We start from the raw sequence: 20,208 nt of genomic DNA on the forward strand, positions 1-20,208 counted from the left end.
ATATAATGCTTACCTAATTCGTAGGTCATGATCGTGCAGAAAACAGTAATCAAGTACAGTCTTCCTCTGCATTAAAATAGGAGCAAAAAGCTCCTTGTACTCGCACAAAAAAACAGACACTACAACTGCATCAGGATTGGGTGATTCACAATCTAAATCACACCCTATACCACAATTCCCAAAAAACGTATGCTCAGGCATAACGTCTGAATGCAGCAGGCAAGCATTTATAACAGAACTATCTTGCATTCTAGCCCCAACAACAGCCTCATTGACAACTTTGTTAACAACGTCATCCACACTACCCAAGTCCACAGCTTCATTCTCAACATCAATATTATCAATGCCGTCATTAGTTGGCACCTCATTCGGTTTCTCAGCCGCTAGATCAGGGATCTTATTTTTACCTTTCTCCCGAGAATAAACCACCTTATATTTTTCTGGATCAAACGCTAAACCCCCATTCCTTTCATCTTTTCCCTTTTTATGCTCCCCCTTTTCATGCTCCTTGCAAAAACTTTCATACAACGGCAGTTTACTTCCCGCCTGTTTCATTTCCTCAGCTTTTTCACAAATAAAATTGAAATATTTAGTGAACAAAGAATCATCGTCACTAATGAAAGCAGAAGTCGAAGAAACTGAAGTTGCTGTCGAAGAATCTTCAACTGTTGAAGAACCACACTCATTTCCCATCGCTTCCTTCCGTTGCGTGTACAAATGGAGAAATATCTCAACATCCCTCTTCATCATCAAAAGATGTGCTTGGGAAACCTAAGAAAAAAAAAGAATAATTATACTAAGTCTTTACAATAGTTATACTAAGTCTTTACAATAATTTACAATAATTGAAAAAAATAACTGCCACAAAACTTTAAAATAACTACACTACACCTTTACAATAACTACAAAAAAATGATGGGAAGAATGATTGGAAGTTACATCAGCAGCCTTTGCTCGAATAACATCATCAGTATTAAAACAGTCAGGCAGTTCCAGATACTTTTTCCCAGGTTCAGGTTTATCAACGACTGCACGTACCTCAGCAGCTTTAGCTTCTCTTAAGCATTTGCAGACATGATACACACCATTGACATATTCCCCATTCCCTAGCGAACCAGAATTGAGCTCTAAAATACCCCAACTAACAAAAGACTTCTCATCCCAGTGCTTGATAAGAGGAGTCTCAGAAGACATTGTATATTCCATAAAACGCATACGATGGAAGTATGCCACCATAACAACAAGTATGCAAACACGCAAAGTAGACGACCCAGTTCTACACCGCTCAACACCTTCGACTAATTTATCAAACACATACCCACACCAATCCAAATGGTGGATACATGAAACATCTTGCACCGCTTTAAGAATTGAAAATTCAATTCCATAATTTGAAGGGGGAGCAAGGACAATGGACATAGCATAAAGCACAAACAAACCCTCAAAATTCATCTCCCCCATCATCCCCCATATCAGTAATTGCATTATAAACAGCAGGGATAGTAACATAATTTGTCCCTTCTACATTAAACTTCTTCCGGAACTCAGCTTTCAACGTTTCTTGTGAACACAATAAACTATGTCCAATGTAAAGAACCTCAACCGTATCACCACCATTTGGCAATCCAAAAACATCATACACATCATCTTTTGACAGAAAATTTTTGACATATCTTGCTTGAAAAATATGAGCAGTAGCATTAAAGTGTTTTATAAACAATGGTATAACACCCAATGGCAAACTGTTCACTTTAAAATCAAGCAAACAACCAAATCCGATCTCAATGACAGCCTTTCGCTGATTTGGACCAAGTTGTTTTACCAGATTAACCAAACCATTAGGACGACAGCTCACTTTAATGTTTGCAGCACTGAAAATGGAAAATCAAGCAAAATATAAAAAGAGTGACACAACAAAACAAAGGAGAAATAAACGGAAACTCATAACAGGGGGCAGGACACATATACTCACATGTTCAATCTTGGAGTTCCAGGAACCTTACTAAGCTTCTTTTTTGGAAAATTTACTTTTGAGCGTTTTAAATCAGCTTTATTACCAACTTCAGGCTCCCTATTACGTTTAGGACCCATTTGTTTTTATCATTGAGCAAACAGAATACAAAATTATCAGAATAAACACAAAAAATATGACAACAACTAATACAATAACTGAGTTTTGATAATACAATAATCAGGATAAAATAATACAATAACTGGACTTGACTAAAAAGTGATAACTAAATAATTTACGTATAGAATAACTAAATTACTATATTACAATAACTACCCCAATACATTACAATAATAAACATCACTATATTACAATAACAACATCACTATATTACAATAACAAACTTTTCATATTAAAATAACTGGACTTGACTAAAAGTTGACTTAAAAACACTAACCAAAGATCAATAACTAAAATAATACTCATTACAATAACTGAGTTTCTACATTACAATAACTACCACAATACATTACAATAACAACATCAATATATTACAATAACACAAATAATTCCAAACACACACACATTATGTTCATTAGAATTATACGAATTCACAACAAAAAGAAAAACCTCAACAACAGATACAAAAATGAAAAATGAATTACGAAACCCTAAATTATGCAAAGACAATGAAAAATGTAAATTAACAACAAAACACAACAAATTAAACTATATACTAAACAAAATGAAGAATAAACACAGAAAACAAGAAAATCAAGTAGAAAACAAGAACAAGAACATGCAAAATTGAACAAAATCAACGAAAAAAATAATTTCAGCTCATTGATTACCTGTTGAGAAGGACGAACAAACTGAGAACCACGATTATGAGAGAAACGACGATAATGAAGTAGAAGAACGACACAAATTGAGCACAAATTGAAGTAGAAGGACATCAAAGATGAACAAAATCAACGAACGCACTGATATTTTCAGAGGGAAAATATGAGAGAGAGAGAGAGAGAGAGAGAGAGAGAGAGAGAAAGAAATTGTCGAGAAAACGGGAGGAAAAAAGAAGTCAAACCATCAAAATTGGGTTTATATATGAGATGTAAAATTAATCTCAGCCACATATCTTATGTTAGATGAATGATCCAGATTTAGAGGGGTAACTCACCAAAAGTACCTTAACTCATTTGATCCCATTTATATATATATATATATATATATATATATATATATATATATATATATATATATATATATATATATATATATATATATATATATATGTATATAGTAATAAGATCAAATGAGTCCTCCTATTACATGTGAGTCCATAAGTCCCATTATGGGCCATTGGATCTTGGAAATGGAGGGCTAAGATGAGAAGAAAAAAAATTAAGGTTAATGATCTAATTTTGCCATCTTCCTCTAATTTTTTCATTAACTACATTAATCCTCCTCATCTTTCATTCATCATCTCATTATCACATCTCCTCATTCTCTCTCTATATCCCACTTCTCCATATTCTCTCCAAAAAAAAACCAAGAAAAAAAAAACCAAAAAACCAAACAAATAAAAAACCCAAAAAATCCAAATAAATCATTTACTCATCTATTCCTCATTCACCATCCACCTACCACCACCCACCGGAAGCCACCATTGTTGCCAACCGCCACCACCACCGCCACCACCACCACCGCCGCCGCCACGAAGTCAATTTTTTTTTAACTTGATTTTTTAGTTTTAATCTTGGTGTTGTTTTTATTTCTTTGTTGTTTTTATTTCTCAAATATCGTCTTGCTATATAATATTGTTTCAAATTTGTGAGTTTTTTATTTTAATCTTAGATCTACTAAAATAGATCAATTTTCATTGACCGTTTTTTTTTCATTTCCGTTTTTTTTTTCAATTTTGATGTTTTGGTCTTTTTTTCCGGTTATTGGCATTCTTACAAATTATAGTTTGATTTTAGTACCAAATATATTAATTATGAAATCTCATTGTTTACTTTTTTTTCACTAGATCTTTGAGTTGTTTTACCATTTTTCAGATTTGATTTTTCAAATCTCATTTTTTACTTTTTTGTTGTTGATATCGCTTTGTTAATATCCGTCTTATTATATATATTTGCCAATTTTCGTATTTAAAATTTTGTCTTGGTATTGTGTGATTTAGGATCTATTAAAATTATTTTTTCTGTTAAAATTACACTTTTTCCGTTAAAATTACACTTTTTTTGGTTGGAATTAAACTTTTTCTGTTAAAATTACATTTTTCTGTTAAAATTACACTTTTTTCCGTTAAAATTACACTTTTCTCGGTTGGAATTACATTTTTTCTGTTAAAATTACATTTTTCTGTTAAAATTATACTTTTTTCGGTTAAAATTACACTTTTTTCTGTTAAAATTACACTATTTTCTTTTAAAATTACACTTGTCTTCATTAAAGTTACATTTATCTCTATTATTAAAGTTACACTTATCTCTACTAAGGTTACCCTCTCAATGACTAAAATACGCTTTTGGACTAATGCTAGACCAATTTGGACTGAAGTTACACAAATTTGGACTAAAATTACATAATTTGGACTAACTAATGGAGTTATTTGTAATTTACACAATTTGGACTAAAGATACACAAATTTGGAATATAGTTATACAATTTGGACTAAAATTACACTTTTGTAAACTAAAGTTACACATTTGTGGACTAAAATTACACTTTTTTGTACTAAAATTACACTTTTATGGACTAAACTTACACTCATAAAATGATAAAAGATATTCACTATCAATGTACTAAAGTTACATTTTAGTGGACAATGATTGAAATTGCACATTATCAATGAGTCAAAATAAATGAATAGTGTAATTTTTAGTCCAAATTTAGTCGTAAATAGTGTAATTTTTAGTCCAAATTTAGTCGTAAATAGTGTATTTTTAGTCCAAATTATGTAATTTCAGTCCAAATTTGTGTAATTTTAGTCCAAAATTGTGTAATTTTAGTCCAAATTTTGTAACTTTAGTCCAAATTGTATAACTTTAGTCCAATTTTTACCTTTAGTCCAAAGTGTATTTTTAGTCCAAATTATGTAATTTCAGTCCAAATTTTGTATTATCAGTCCAAAATTGTGTAATTTTAGTCCAAATTGTGTAATTTTAGTCCAAATTTGTATAACTGTTAGACCTGGAATTTCGCACTACTAACAGGATGGAATTCTACCCTGGCCTGACGATCAGGGCAGGTCCGTCAGGGTAGTTCAAGTTTGGCACCAGCCGATGAGCCTAGACTCCCGCGTCATCTTCAGGATCAAGTTCAACCCTGGCCTGACAATCAGGGTGTCAGGACGTCAAGCCATCAGGGTGTCAGGACGTCAAGCCATCAGGGTGTCAGGACGTCAGGCTATCAGGGTATCAGGAGACAGGCGCCAGGCCGGAGAGGACAATGGTCAAGTGTAAGGTCAACATTTGACCAAGTCAAAGACAATTATATAGGATTATTACCACATTAATATGGTAATTAAGAGCATATTGATGATGAAGATTCTGTCATAAATAAGGAGCATTAATAGACATTAATGCGCAATAAAGACAGCAATTAAGGAGAAATATTCAGCATTAAGTACAAAGATTTGGCAGCCATTCAGCCTGCCTATATAAGGAGCATTTGAAGATCATTTGGGAAGACAAGACAAGACAAGACATACTCAAACATATACAATACGCACTACAAGATTACAAGCCACACAACACTTAGAGAAATATTACAAACATTGTCATTATCATACTTATATTCTCCCAATTACATAGTGAAATCTTCTCCTGGCTTGGTGCCCGTGGTTTTTTCCCATTCAAGGGTTTTCCACGTACAAATTCCTTTGTCTTATTATTTACTATATTTTCATTGCTTTTTATCAACCCTGCCTAGGCATGATCACGATAATATCGAAACAGAATAATACTAGTTAACCCCCATACTATTTTACCCTGGACATATTTCCAGCCTTGCGTAAAATATGGACAAAACAATTGGCACCGTCTGTGGGGAAACTAGTTTATTAATCCTACAAAAATGTTCGCAAGATTTTTTCTTGTCACGAGTTTGAGAGCCTTGAGAAAAATTGGTACAATGATTTTTTATAACCCTCGTTTGGAATGAAGAAGTGCTAGATCCGACGGAAATATTACTAAAACAAGTCAAAAGTCCTTCCAACGATCATAAGTGTTACAACCTCCGGTGTTGCCTAAGGAGAATTCAGGGGCATATTTGTCACCAAAGAAATTCAAAGATAAGTTTTTCCTATACCTAATACATGTTTTGCAAAGTATAAGAAATATATCTTAAACTTTTGGTACTTGCTTTTATTCTACGGTGAATTTTCCTAATTATAATAATTTAATGTTTTTAGGAAATGTAGCCTTAAACTTCAAAGAATTCGAGCCTGGCTGGAAAACTTAGTCCTGACCGGAACAGGCTTCAAAGTCAGTTATGAATAGTATCAGTGCAGGCCCGATCATCATTTCAAGCCTGAATATTCAGTTCAACCCAGAACGGTTATACCAAAGCCAGATTATTCTTAAGATCTGATCAGGACAGGTCAGCCTTTTCAAGGCAGGGAATGCTAGCCTGATTACCTGTAAGATTTGATCAGGTAAGGTAAGTCCTTCTACCGCCAAAGCGCAAAAATGAATCATAAAGGTATTCAAGTATTCCTGCAATGGTAAGTTGTTATTCTTTGCATAACTTGTAAATAAATATGTCATCATACCACATATTGCAAGGTAGATACGAATCAAATACTTTTTAAGTGACCATGTTACATATGATAGTTTTTGGGCTGTCCTGATATGCCAGGGTTAGCCAAGCTTAGCCTGACCTGACTGACTTTTTGAAGGGTGAATTAACCTGTCATAAGTAGCCTGTCCTGATATGCTTAGATCTATTATCATGCTATCGTAATGAATCCTCACATGATTACTTATTAGCTTTTCATTATTATATATCAAACATGTCTAACATGAGATTAGAACCTTTGATCAATAGAAGTTTTAATATTAACATGTTATACACGTTACACAACATGAACGTTTGGAGACATAATCTATCATGGCCTGCTAGTTAACATGATTGTGATTTATAATTCATGTGTATCATTTATAAGCTACTTGTGATATCCTTGTAAGATATTTCGGTCCTGCAAAGTGCAACTTTATGTGACATGCGGTAAGTTTTTGAGTTACATGTGACCAAAGGAGACATAACCGTCAGCCTTGAACGGATTCAAGCAATACTGGAGTTCCAAATTACCAAAACCTGTCAGGGGCATCCAAAATTGACAGGGTGGATTCTGACCTGAACAAAAATCAGCCCTGGACTATTATTTTGAAACCTTAAAGCCTTCCGAGTCAGGTAAGTTTCGCACCTAGCAATTACAGTACCCAGTATAGCCCTGCATGAGTACCCTGACATGCATGTCCTAATAAGATCTCACTCCCCTGATTCTGTCAGGCCTGAATTAGTAAGTTTCTAAAATATATATATATATATATATATATTGCCAGCCTGGCCAAACTCCTTATTCATCGGTTTATGGTTGTGAAGAAGCTATCCCTGCTCAAATCCATGTAAATATGGTTCGAATATCTTTGAAGCAAATATCAGCCTGACCCTAATAGATTGAAGAATCTTACATGCCACAAACACTGCAAGAAGACATGATTCTAATATCTTGGAATGTCATCCACCTAAAAGCACAATCATACTTGTGGTAATATCTGCCCTGCATGTTCTAGGTAAAAAATTACAAACTTATTTCATCTGAATGTGTGCTATGTCGTGCCTTTCCTGAACATGTTACGTGACAATGTGCATTCTCTTCCTGCCTACGTGTTTGCATTTCACATGCTGGATGTTCTAACCAAATTTGTTTTACTTGAATCCTGAACAATTATACATGATAAATGTTTATATGCATAAATATTCAGGATTGAGGGCTACTCTACTATACATTTCTGAAACAAAATTTTGCACTTAATTGTGGCTAACGAGTTGGTAACCGCCACTAGATACAGTAAAGAGTCAGGACCAATCAGGCATGAAATAATTGCCTGACCTGGCTAGGTTTACTGCCACTTATTACAATCGGCTGGACGCAACAAGACAGGTGAAATGGTGTTTTATCCCCACCATCAGTCTAAATGCCCTCTTGACAGGCCGAATACCAAGCCCTCCAGCTAGGCAGGGGACATAAGCCCTCCTGACAGGCCGGTTTTCCCACCCCTTCAACCATTATGGCAAAAACCATACATGGTTGAATTACTCACGATAGCTCAAATGACGGGACAAGTTCAAAAATGTCTTACAGGTTAACAAAGTAAAGATTGTGATAGGTCCACAGGACTGGAAAAACAAAGTTCACAGGTTTGAAGAAAACATGTTAACAGGTTTGAAGAAAACAGGTTAACAGGTTTGACAGGTTAACAAGTTTAAAGAATGACATGATTGAACAAAGCAAGCCTAAAAGATGAAGTTTATATCATTAATAAAACCCTTACCCTCTGGGGCAAAGGTAGCAAAATGTATATCCATCCTATCAGGGATAATCTCCCTGACTAGGACCAACAAAATATAAAATTTTCTTTACAAGGACATTCCCCCGGGGAAAATGTACAAAATGATTAATTATTCTACCAAGGACGTTCTCCTTGGTTGGACAAAATACCATTGATTGACATTTCTGCGAATGACATCCCTCTTGTCAGGGCTAGATACTAACACCGATCAGAAATTATTCCTCGCCTGACCGAGCGCCATAATTCCTCTTTCTCAAGAAACATACTAGCCTTCATCAGCTCAGAATACTTTTTCAATATAATCCTTGTCTTACCCTGCCTTGTCGCAGCAATGAACATTGACACAAAACACTCCGCGAATACACTTGATAAAAAAGCAAACATTACTGATTCATATGGTGGGGCAAAGATAAGCCAGGTCAACTGTACGTAGGCTACATGACTGAATCATACGTACAGGGTAACATAATGAATATACCAAGTAGGAATGGCAGGGGCATCAGTCAGATCAATTAGCTTATCAAGATCAGCTCCATTACTGAAGACAGGCCAACCACCTGTGAACTTTCCTGCTTTCCTTTGTACTAACAGAATTTGTGCAGGGCAAACAAAAAATCGAAGGGTACTCACCACCAACGCATGCATCGAAATTAAGATACGCCGGTCGGGCCCAACTAAGTTGGCCCCGATACATATGACCATCCACCCAAATGGGAGAATTTTCGGGAATCCATACGCCGAATCGGCGGGAATGATCCCTTCATCCTTCAAAATTTTCTCAAACTTAGGTTTGAGACGATTGAGGAAAAAGTGTTGTTCATCGAGAACCTTCATCGGCTCAAATTTTTGTAGAAGATGGTGACATTATCAACAGCTAGAGCAGGGGATGCATCCCCAAAAGCGATGGGTTGATTTCCATAAGATTCAGGCTTATTTTCAGAAATATTTTCAGAGTTTGAGACGAATGGTGTGCCAAGAGTAACAACAACCCTGGTTGATTATCTTTTTACAACCATGGTTAGTTTTTTCTGGTAATTTCAAGGAAAGGAGACGAAGGTTGAAGACAAAGATCAAAGAAAGATTGGGAGAATTATAGAGGAATTGATCAAGTTTTGGTGGATAATAAAGCATGAAGTGAAGAAATTATTTATAGACTGTAAAGTTTGGGATTTACTGCAACTAGCCGTTTTCTTAATGATGAACCACGCTGAATCGTCCTGAAGAAGTCGTCTAAAGATGAAAAGAGAAGGTTATCTCCTTATTTCTGGCCTGACCCAGCGATAATAAGGAGATAAGGGGCAATTGTTAGACCTGGAATTACGCACTACTGACAGGATGGAATTCTACCCTGGCCTGACGATCAGGGCAGGTCCGTCAGGGTAGTCCAAGTTTGGCACCAGCCGATGAGCCTAGACTCCCGCGTCATCTTCAGGATCAAGTTCAACCCTGGCCTGACAATCAGGGTGTCAGGACGTCAAGCCATCAGGGTGTCAGGACGTCAGGCTATCAGGGTATCAGGAGACAGGAGCCAGGCCGGAGAGGACAACGGTCAAGTGTAAGGTCAATATTTGACCAAGTCAAAGACAATTATATAGGATTATTACCACATTAATAGGGTAATTAAGAGCATATTGATGATGAATATTCAGTCATAAATAAGGAACATTAATAGGCATTAATGCGCAATAAAGACAACAATTAAGGAGGAATATTCAGCATTAAGTACAAAGATTTGGCAACCATTCAGCCTGCCTATATAAGAAGCATTTGAGGATCATTTGGGAAGACAAGACAAGAAAAGACATACTCCAACATATACAACACGCACTACAAGATTACAAGCCACACAACACTTAGAGAAATATTACAAACATTGTCATTATCATACTTATATTCTCCCAATTACATAGTGAAATCCTCTCCTGGCTTGGTGCCCGTGGTTTTTTCCCATTCAAGGGTTTTCCACGTACAAATTCCTTTGTCTTATTATTTTCTTTATTTGCATTGCTTTTTATCAACCCTGCCTAGGCATGATCACGATAATATCGAAACAGGATAATACTAGTTAACCCCCATACTATTTTACCCTGGTCATATTTCCAGCCTTGCGTAAAATATGGACAAAACAATAACTTTAGTCCAATTGTATAAATTACTAATAACTCCATTAGTTAGTCCAAATTATCCAAATTTAGTGCATTGAAAATATAACTTTAGTCCATTGAGAATGTAATTTGAGTCCGATAAGTGTGGAACTTTAGTAGAGATAAGTGTAATTTAGCTAACAAAAGTGTAATTGTAACAGACAAAAGTGCAATTGTAACAAACAAAAGTATAATTTTAACAGACAAAAGTGTAATTTTAAGCAACAAAAGTGTAATTTTAGTTACAAAAGTGAAATTGTAAGATTTAAAGTGTAAATCAGTAGCTAACAAAAGTTTAATTTTAACAGAAGAAAGTGTAATTTTAGCAGAAAAGAAGTGTAATTTTAACAGAAAAAAAGGTAATTTTAATTTTAACAGAAAAAAAGGTAATTTTAATAGAAAAAAGTGTAATTTTAACAGAAAAGAAGTGTAATTTTAACGGAAAAAAAATGTAATTTTCATAGAAAAAAGTGTAATTTTAATAATAAAAAAAGTGTAATTTTAACCCAAAAAAGTGTAATTTTAACAGAAATAAGACGATATATATATATATATATATATATATATATATATATATATATATATATATATATATATATATATATATATATATATATATATATATATATATATATATATATATATATATATATATATAGAGAGAGAGAGAGAGAGAGAGAGAGAGTAATGGGATCTTGTGAGTTTGGTTTCTTATGGTGAGTTTGTGCTCACACTCTTATTGTATTGTTATTCTTAAGTTCTTATGTTTTTCTCTAATTTTCTCATTATGTTACCTTTTTTTCTTTTTCTTTTTGTACCACTTATTTTTCTGGTGTTACTCTGAATTTTTTTTACTTTGATTTTTTTTACTCTTTTTTTACCTCGTGTTATTATGTTGTCATTGTGCTTTTTTTTTACTTTGATTTTTTTTTTCTCTTTTTTTTTTTACCACGTGTTATTGTGCTGTTATTGTTATTCTGGTGTTATTGTGATGTTATTCCGGTGTCACTTAGATTTTTTTTACTACGTTGATTTTTTTTGTTTTTTTTTACCACATGTTATTATGTTGTTATTCTGGTGGTATTGTTATTCTGGTGTTATTGTGATGTTATTCCGATGTCATTTTGATTTTTTTTTACTACTTTGATTTTTTTACTCTTTTTCTTTACCACGTGTTATTGTGCTGTTATTCTGGTGTTATTGTGATGTTATTCTGGTGTCACTTTGATATTTTTACTCTTTTTTTCCCGTGTTATTGTGCTGTTATTGTAGTGTTATCCGTGTGTTATTGGAGTATTATTCTGGAATATTCAATTCACCAAAATTGCTGGGAGTGTACAGTTTAGATAAGTATATGATGATTGATGAAGATATGGTCAAAGAGGTTAGCAAACTTAGTAATAAAAGTGGAAAAAGGCAGTGAAGTTGCATGTCTCCTCCATGCTACCAAAGTGAATGCCTTTTCTTTTGGAAATCATGTCATTTAGTCAAGGCTGTAGGTTTGACCAGTCAGCTATATTAAAGGGGGGTTTCAAATCCTGTCATCTCCTAAGTTTGGGTTTAAGATAAGGTGGTCATCATCTACAAAATCACTTCTTTACTTACTACTGCTGACCTGCTGTATGCTTTTCCCAAATTGCAGACTCCTTGCTTCCTCTGTTTTCCCTACAATTCCCGTCCAACATTTTCAATAGTAAATGGCAGTAGTTCACTAAAGTATCATGGTCAACCATCAAAGGTCAACCCTGACCTTGAAAATTCAATTCACCAAAAAACATTACCATCTACTTTCATTGCCATCTTCTTCTACCACTGTCATTACCACTCATCACCATTAATCAACCCGAGTCCACCACCTCGGCAACCAATTTAGCATCATAGCTGCTCCGAACAACATAAACCAAGCCTATACACTCAGCTCTGTTCATTCATTGGCGAACCACCGCCTCACTACTAACACGAGCTGCAGCAACCACCAGCCGTGCATTACTGGCGGCGCTGATCAACTCTACCGACATTCCTTATTCCAAGCTTTTCACCACCGATCTTCTCCGGTCAGTTTATTATCATCTCCATCGAAGTGTTGACGGTGGTTCTGATGGTGGATCTGTGGCGGGTAATGTCGGAATATTTGGTGTCAACGGCGATGGAAGTGGTGGTGAGTGAGGAGAGTGGGAGGAGATTGGAAGCCATTGATGAAGGTTTGAAGATAGAGAAAAAAATTGATTTGAAGATTTTTGTGTTTTTTAGGGTAAATGTGATTCAGATTAGTGAAGAGTGATTAAATTATGGAGAGAGAAACCGTTTATTTGATCTGATACGTTTTGGCTTCGGAATTGTGTTTATTTTATTTTATTTTTAACATTATGCTAAATCTCAGCCCTTCATTTTTGTTTATCTAATGGCTGAAATTTGTGAGCACAAACTCACCATAAGAACCAAACTCACGAGATGCCGCCTATCTCTTTCTCTCTCTCTCTCTATGTATATATATATACATATATATATGTATATATATATACATATATATATATATATATATATATACATATATATATATATATATACATATATATATATATATATATATATATATATATATATATATATATATATATATATATAGGATCCATTACGAACTAAGAGTTCGGTGCGAACTTACGAACTAAATAATAACCCTAGATTAAAGTTGATCGACGGTCCCCATTAACAGCCCTTTACTTCTCTGATTCCTTTCATACAGTCACTATCTCTTTCTCCTCTAACTCAACATTGCTCTCACCCATTTCACTCTGACCCCCATAGCCGGTGATGCCGCCGCCGACGACCAGTATAGGATCCTGTACGAACTAAGAGTTCGGTGCGAACTTACGAACTAAATAATAACCCTGGATTAAAGTTGATCGACGGTCCCCATTAACAGCCCTTTACTTCTCTGATTCCTTTCATACAGTCACTACCTCTTTCTCCTCTAACTCAACATTGCTCTCACCCATTTCACTCTGACCCCTATAGCCGGTGATGCCGCCGCCGACGACCATGCTTCGCCTGACATCAAGCTCTTCTGCCGGAGTTTTGCCGGATGTCGAAGCTCTCCCGTTCTCTTCCTCTTTCATTACCCCTTTTCAACGATCATCCTCCATCACACAATTGTCGCGGGAGATCGAGTGCCACTTCGCCGTCAGCCCAACCACGCCACCGCGCAACATTATCATCGCTGCTCTTCAAATATTTTATATATTTTTTTATATGTTTGTGATCTTAATGGTAGATCTGCTTTAAACAAAGTAAAATTGCGAAAAGATAATGGTTATATTGGACAAATCGGAAATGTTAGTGTCAAAAAATGTCTTTGATTGCGCAATATAATTCTAATGGTGGTCAGGTAAGTGGCGTTTGTCGATGCCGGAGTTCTACCGAGATAGGGAGACGTCTGAATATCCTAGATGTTCACTTACGTCGCCGGCGAGGGTCTGGGGTACCGCCGTTGCTGTTATCAGAAGGTGACCGGAGTGGGTAGTAGTCGCTGTCTGAGGTGGCCGGTTATATCACCGATGTAGGTTTAAGTTCCCCATCCCATCCGTTGTTGCGGAATGAGTTAACCTGAGAATTATTGAGGAATGGGTACTTGATTCGCTGGTGAAGACAAGGCAAAGTCGAATCTTAATGATACTATGGAACATATGGAATGAGCGGAATGCGATATTTCATGGGAGTCAACCAAACTTAGGGAAGGGAACATATGGTCGTTATTCGTGACCATATGGAGAATGTTGGACGTGCTGGAGTGCAACAAGTGAAGTATTTAGAAACCCAGGCGGTGGATGCGTTATTCGTCACCGCAACTTACTTCATTGTGGTGATGTTAGTGTCGCCACTGCTGCTGGTGGATGCGTGAAGTAGTGGTGGTGGCGATGGTCGTGGCGAGGCGGCAGGCGGTCGTACTTCTTGTTGAGCGGTGGATACATTTGATAGGGTGTTGGTCTGCTGGATACATTTATGTGTATTGTATATACACAATTCGAGCTTGCAATTCACCCAATAGAGATTATCATACGATTAATTGATTTAAATTTAGTAGTATTTTTGTTGTAGAAAAGGTCAGATTTTAAGAAATTGCTGATATTTCGATAAATTTTTATGACGATGATTCAAGTCAGTCAATCCTATTACGGAGCTAAAGCTTTGTTGGGAGTTGAGTTTTCGTTGTAGTCAAGTTAGATACACTCTTTGACCTTCCTCGCTACACTCCTCTAACAAGCTACATACATTATTTTACCTTCCTAAATACATTCATTTACATTGCTAGATACACATGTCAAACAAGCTAGATACACTCTTTTACCTTCCCGATACACTTATTTACCTTACTAGATACACATCTATAGCAAGCTAGATACATTTCTTTACCTTGTTAGATACACACAGCTTCCCTCTGTGAGGTTTTACAACCTTGCTGACAGGATCCTTGGAATCTATTGCTAATAAGGTGACTCTTCTTGGTGAAGATCCCTGGAGCACATACTCCGTTGTCTGTAGAATCCTTTGGTGGGGTTTGGTTTTTATCTGGATTTTGCTTTCAACATCGTATTATCATTTTCAGGCTTTACAAAGCTTCATTGAGTGATGAACTGCTCTCCTTCGTCAGGCAAGTTGCAGAATCGGTCCAGAGCAGCATCAGAAAATAACTCATCATCACCACCAAATTTCGGCTCATTTTCATACGAAGTTAAGCCTCCCATAGAGCCAATGTTGTACAATAAAATAAACCATCAGAGTTCATTCACAATCATGTTTGAGAACTTTTCAGCGATCCTATTCATTAACTAGAAATTTTCATTGATCTTTGCATTCAGAGCTCAATATTTACTATTATTTGCTAGGATAACAAAAATACAAAATTCAGAACCTATCAATTCGTCAAGTACTTCAAGGTAAACTGTTTTTAATTGTGTAGTTATCTTTTCCGATTAGTTAATGAACCAGTGATCAAACCAATGATCTGGCGACAAGTCTCCTGACACAGACGGCCACCACTGAGACATAGAACTACAATTGATAGCATTTACAGATGTATTGAGTACCTGCGATTGAGCTACTTCGATGTCAGATCCACTACAGGATCCACTTTCATTGATAGATGCTTTCTTCCAGCCCATTAGATCAACGTTCTCACGCTTATCTCTTTCAGTCAAAGCAGGGCCGTGAGTATTAACTTCGAAGAAGCGAGGGTCATCGTGATATACAATAGTAGAATCAAGGAAATTAGAAATTAATAGGATCTCTTCCATTTATGTCCTGAAACTCGAACTCGGTAATATTTCATTGCTTCATTCACACGCACGTCTCTCTCATAGGGAGCATGGATATAGGTAGTTCCATTTATATATGAATCTGCCTGAAAAACATTAGAAAAAAAAGGTCAGCTATAAATCCTGAAATAGAAGCTGAATTTATTCGTTCCATAAACCAATTGCTAAATACTCACCTCATGAGCCGTTTCTTCATTCACCTGAGATCCATGACGAAAATTACCATTGCTATAGCTATGATGATCAAGCATTGTAGCCTCAGATGTCATACTATCAGAAGTTTTAACAATGCTGTTCTCCAACAGCATATGTTGCTCAACAGTTTACTCAACAGAACATGGAGAAGCCTGCACAACCGCGAGTTCAGATCATGCATCCTCTTGAGAGATATTAGTTGGATTCGGAGAGAATACATTTGTTTCCAGATCCTTAATGTTGGAACCGCCATCGTTTTCCTCATGCTTCAGATCATCAGCTTTTTTGAACAAGCGACAGAGAACAAAAGCACCCTGCAAAAAAAAAAATGTGAAGAAAATTTTACACCAGCAGGAGTTCAACTAAATTTGACTACCTAAAACAACCAAGGGTAACTATTGTTAGCATATACAGCCAGGGAAGATGATGAAAACTATTTCTATCATTATTAAAAAAATGCACGTGAGCAATCGATAATGGTGAATAACAGCCACGTCTATCATTATATTTGCCTCCCTATCAGTAATATTCACATCAGCTGAAGGTGCATAAAACACACAGTCCTACTAGAATTAATATTTCCGATATCAAAGCAGTGTCTACAACAACTAGAGATAAGCATAGCAAACCTTACATCAAAGGTATATAACATAGCAAGCAGGAAAAATAGACATAAAAATTCAAAGAAATGCTGAGTCTTTAACTATATGGAACTCGGAAGGAAGGTAGATTAGAGATATACCTGCGCAGGATTCGTGCCATCGAGCTCCTGAAGAGTAGGGCGGTACTCGTGGATGACCCAATGAGTACGCTGCCCCTTAGGAGCTCGGCCTATATAAAAGACTAGAGTCTTCTTCATCCCAATGAGACCCATTTTCCTTGACTTAATAGTCCTGTCCTTCCTAGTTACAAACTAGTGTCTTCCTGAAATTCTCCTTGTAATTACCAATTACAAACTGACAATTAGAAACGCATCTCCAGCACATAGATAGACGTATAGAACTGAACTGAAACATATAGCAATTTGGAAAATAAACCATGGAAGTCGTCTTAAAAAGTACCAGATACAATAGATACCCATGGTATTACTACCGGATACAAATAGTATTACTACTAGATACACAAATCGATTTGTGTATCCAGTAGTAATACCATGTGTATCCGGGCTAGTATTTTGTGTATCCACGATCTAAAGATCAACTACGACAACCAAACTGGCCACCACCACACCTACTACCAGCACCACCACCACCACCACCCCTACTGCCAGCACCACCACCACCAGCATCCCTGAACTAAATCCACAACCCCACGAAATTTGACCAATTTTAATAAACCCTAATTTTTAATTAGAATCCATACTACAAATCAGTTTTTTGATTATAATCTTATGTTTTCTCATAAAAACACTTCTTAAATCTTCACAATGGAATAGATTCAAAATAATAAATAAATCTTCAGAGATTAAAATAAGAAATGAAACTAACCTTTCTTCTATAATACACTGAAATGCGTCCTTGGGAATGGTGGTAGAAGCGGCGGTGGAAATGGTGGTCGACGGTGGAAGTGGCGCTGACGGTGGATGTGTGAGAGGCGATGGAAGTAGAGTATTTATGGTGGGTTTTTGTTGTGAGGGTGTTGAATTGTTTTAGTTGGGCAGAGAAATAAGAAAGCGCACCTGAGAATGACTTTAATTGGTTAGTTCGTACGGTTCGCACCGTACTTTAGTTCGCACCTGACCCCGTCCCTAATATATATATATATATATATATATATATATATATATATATAGAAACTGCATCAGGTGAGTCCTGGTATCTTACGTGAGTCCGTCCCGCGATTCTCCACCATTCGATTTTAAACAAATGAATGGCTGAGATTAATCCTAGCTCATACTATATAAACTAAAAAATCTAACCTAACAGCATCATAACCCAATATCACTTTATCTCTCTTCCTCCCATCTCTCTCTAAATCGTCTTCTTCTACAGATCCCCAAATTCTAGGTTTCCAATTTTCAACAATTCACGTTTAATTAATCTCATCAATTTTAGAAACTCAAGCAATAAGCAATTTTATTAGTTCAATCAATTCAGTTAATTCATGATTCTAGCAATTCGGGATTAAATCTATTCAATCGATTTAAACAACTTAATCAAACTCCGATTTAGATCTTTCAGCTGAAATCGCATTTTTCGTTCGATTACCTTCAATCGATTTCCAGGTTAGTTTTACGCTTTCTAGTTAATTTAAAAATTGTTATTGTTGATTGTTCATACTATTAATGTCTATTATATGTTGTATTCAAACAATTTCTGAAACGTTAGGGCTATGTCATGGTGAAACTAACAATCTTTCGTTTTCTCATGCTTTGTTGTAATTGATTTATGTGTTAATTTGCGATTTTATGGATTATTTTGTGGTATAACATCATTTATATTATTTACTGTTTATTATTTGTGTTATAAATGTTTGTAAAAAATTATGGTTTTCACATTATTAAATTCATACCTGGATTTGTTTTCGTGAAATTGCGGTAAATGTGAGGATTCAATTAGTTTTCGTAAAATAATCAACGAAACCTGTTACTGTAATAGCATTACAGTAACATTAAAACTGCATGACAGAATTGAACTTAAAATATCCTTACAACATTGTATATTTGATGTTATGTGATTTTTTTCAATTAAATATGATGGTTTAACATTGTCATAAACTCGCAATGATGTTCTTTGTAATGATGTTCTTTGTAATGATGTGACTGTAATATTGTTACTGTGAAATTATCATTAATAATGGACCACCGACTTTCGCATATGGTTTATCTAGTAATTGTCGAATGTTTTGTTTTGGTTGTCAGAAGAATGGAAGAAAGAAGAAGGTTTGAGAAATCAACCAACACAAAAAAAAGGCGCACAAGGATACAATATATACAAAAAAAAGCAAGACGTTGAATAATCAATCATGGAGATAGGCATGAAGAAAGCAATGTTATTGAAGTTGGAATGATAGTGGGCACTTTTACCATTGTTGTGTTATTTGTTGTATGGTCAACACCACTTTATTGCTTTATTAGTTTATTAGATAACTTTGTACGTTCCTCCTAATTCCAATACAACCAATCCTTATTCTGCCACGTCACAACAATAGTGTTACAGTAACAGCGGTCATTAATCAAAGTTACAGTGTTACTGTAACATCTTCGTTATATTTAATTTTTCAATGGTATATCAATATTACTGTAACAATGTTACTGTAAAAACATTAATTCATTAAACTAACATGACAACAATGTTACAATAATTATTATTTAGTTTGTGTATTATATCAAACGGTGTATAAAGTAGTTCTAAAATGTAATGAAAAAGTTGTATGTTTCGTATCTTAAAAGTGACAATGTTACTGTAACATTGATACAGTAATTGTGTTACTGTAACATCATTCATTCATAAAAATAATACGGATACAGTGTTAAAAGACCAAACTTTAATTACTTCAATAATAAAAAATCAAGTGAAAACAGACTAGCCGAGTTGATCCGCTAAAATGATTTGCAATATCACATCGTATTAATGTGAAAAGTTTACAAGAAGTATATATCATAATCACACATCAAAATATGACAATAATGTTAACAGCCTCAACTAGGATTTCAACTTCATTAACGTTGCCTTCTTCACACCTATCTTCATGACCGATTAGCCAGAGTCTTACTCCATTTTGTATATATCTTCTCTTTGCGCGCCTTTTTTGTATTGGTTGATTTCTCAAATGTTCTTCTTCAAATATTCTGACATTAAAAACAAAATATTCGACTATTAATAACTAAAACTTATGCGAAGCTTGTGGTCCATCATTATTCATAATTTTACAGTAACAATATTACAATAACATTATTTGTGAGGTTATGACAATTGTTATACCATCAAATTTAATGAGAAAAAACCAATAACATCAAATATACAATGTTGTAACAGTATTTCAAGTTCAGTTTCTGTCATGCAGTAGTAATGTTACAGAAACAC

General features: G+C 35.2%; 1 long non-coding RNA gene across 1 annotated transcript; it reads right to left on the reverse strand.

The window, feature by feature from the left end:
• Positions 1-15,991: 15,991 nt before the first annotated feature.
• Positions 15,992-17,015, reverse strand: LOC141615202 (uncharacterized). Its single transcript, XR_012529707.1, has 3 exons — positions 16,926-17,015; positions 16,165-16,497; positions 15,992-16,074 (listed from the first exon to the last, which is right to left on the reverse strand). It is a non-coding gene; the product is annotated as an uncharacterized LOC141615202 (long non-coding RNA).
• Between the last annotated feature and the right edge of the window lie 3,193 nt (positions 17,016-20,208).

This window comes from Silene latifolia, chromosome 11 (assembly GCF_048544455.1).
Source record: "Silene latifolia isolate original U9 population chromosome 11, ASM4854445v1, whole genome shotgun sequence".
In the NCBI taxonomy this organism is placed as follows: Eukaryota; Viridiplantae; Streptophyta; class Magnoliopsida; order Caryophyllales; family Caryophyllaceae; genus Silene; species Silene latifolia.